The 2,149-nt window shown below is 49.4% G+C and overlaps 1 pseudogene; it reads left to right on the top strand.

Annotated features, from left to right (window-relative positions):
- The first annotated feature begins 1,093 nt into the window (after positions 1-1,093).
- Positions 1,094-1,769, top strand: LOC143783226 (transmembrane 9 superfamily member 2 pseudogene; annotated as a pseudogene).
- The last annotated feature ends 380 nt before the right edge of the window (positions 1,770-2,149 follow it).

Consider the following 2,149-nt stretch of genomic DNA (forward strand, 5'->3'; position numbering starts at 1 on the left):
CTGTCTACTTTTTAATCTTCTATCCACCCGGATAGCTAATTGCATAACAGCCTCAAGCGTAGCAGGTGCAGGATATGCAATGAGCAAATCTTTAACCCTGTCATTCAAACCTGCTAAAAACTGACTCTTGAGTGCTGGATCATTCCAGCTTACCTCTGCAGACCATCGTCTGAACTGGGTACAATATCTCTCAGCGTCGCCAGAACCCTGTTTCAGCCGCCTGAGTTCTGCCTCGACTGTAGTGACCCGATCAGGATCATCATATAATACCCCCATAGCAGAAAAAACGCTTCTACTGACATCAAACAAGGGTCATCCAGACGCAATGAAAATGCCCAAACTTGCGGCTCACCTCACAATAACGACATAATAATCCCCACACGCTGTAATTCAGCCCCTGAAGACCTGGGTCTAAGCCAAAAATAAAGTAAACATGCATTTTTAAACAAAACAAATTTCTGCCGTTTACCAGAAAAACATTCAGGCAAACCCACCTTAGGTTCTTCAGAGCGGATTCCAGGGCAATTACTCACATGCTGCTGTAAGCTGGCAACTTCCAACATTAACCCTTGCAGACGCTGAGCAAGATCTTGAACGCTGTTCATGTTGCAGAAATCTGGGAGGGGTGTTTTTTTTAATTTTTTTTATATACCGTATTTTTCGGAATATAAGACGCACTTTTTCCCCAAAAAAATTGTGAGGAAAATGGGGGGTGCGTCTTATATTCGGAACGCAGGCTTACCGGCATTGTGGCGGCGACAGAGGTGCGGGGATGATGTGGCGCGCTGAGCTGTATGGCGTGAGCAGGGTCTTGTCCACATTTGAGGTGAATTCGCGGCCCGGTATTGATGGAGAGCAGCAGCGCTGGTGAGTTACGGTATTTTCCGGTGGCGGCGTCCATCTTGCTGAGGCCGCGCGTGTGCGCAGATTCACTACTCTGCGTCCCAGGGCTTCAGGAAAATGGCCGCGGGAGGCCGCGCGTGCGCAGATGGAGATCGCGGCGGCCATTTTCCTGAAGCCCTGGGATGCAGAGTAGTGAATCTGCGCACGCGCGGCCTCAGCAAGATGGACGCCGCCACCGGAAAATACGGAGTAACGCCATCATCATCATTTTCCCAGTGTTCTGTTCGTGTTCTCGGGCCGGCCGGTGCAGCAGGATGGCGGCGCAGTCAGGGCGGAGGCTCTGGGTCCCGGCGGTGCTGGTGCTTCTCCTGTGCACGGGATGGGGCTCCGCTTTCTATCTTCCGGGTCTGGCGCCTGTGAGTTTCTGTGAGAAAGATAAAGAGACGGAGACCTGCAAGTCTCAAATTGAGCTTTTTGTAAACTGCCTGGACTCCGTGGAATCTGTTCTACCATATGAGTATGACGCCTTTGACTTCTGCCAGGAGGCGCATGAGAGACATCCTTCTGAGAATCTTGGCCAAGTGCTTTTTGGAGAAAGGATTGCATCATCCCAATACAAGTTCACATTTAACAAGAATGAAACCTGCAAAGAAGTGTGCCGAAAGGAATATGACAAGAATATTAATACCACTTATCTGGATTTTATTAGAAAAGGAATACAGCTGAATTATCAGCATCACTGGATCATTGATAACATGCCGGTGACCTGGTGTTACGATGTTGAGGATAACCAGAAATACTGCAGCCCGGGCTTTCCAATAGGATGTACAGTCGCCCAAGATGGCAGAGTGAAAGATGCCTGTGTTATCAATAATGAATTTAACAAGAAAAATGCATACTACATATTCAACCACCTGAGGAAGTGACCGCACATCTGCCGCCGCCACAGCAACCACCCCATGGACACCAGGCCATGGCGTCGCCCACCTAAGCAGGATGGGACCCTGCTCAGGTGCACGCCGTTCTGCCCACCGCACCTCAGCATCACCTCACCTCTGCCACCACCATGCCTCCTGTGACCCTGCTCTGCCACTGCCTGCCCTCAGGTAAGAGATCTTAAATTCGGACAATAAGACGGACCCCATCTTATAAAAAAATCTTTTTTTCTGCAATTTTCACCCCAAATTTGGGGTGCGTCTTATGGTCCAGTGCGTCTTATAGTCCGAAAAATACGGTACTTCTTTCTGGCTGGACAAACTGCTACAGATCTGCAACACAGGACTAAGGTAGAAGGTGGAAAACTGAC

This window comes from Ranitomeya variabilis, chromosome 6 (assembly GCF_051348905.1).
Source record: "Ranitomeya variabilis isolate aRanVar5 chromosome 6, aRanVar5.hap1, whole genome shotgun sequence".
Taxonomy (NCBI): domain Eukaryota; kingdom Metazoa; phylum Chordata; class Amphibia; order Anura; family Dendrobatidae; genus Ranitomeya; species Ranitomeya variabilis.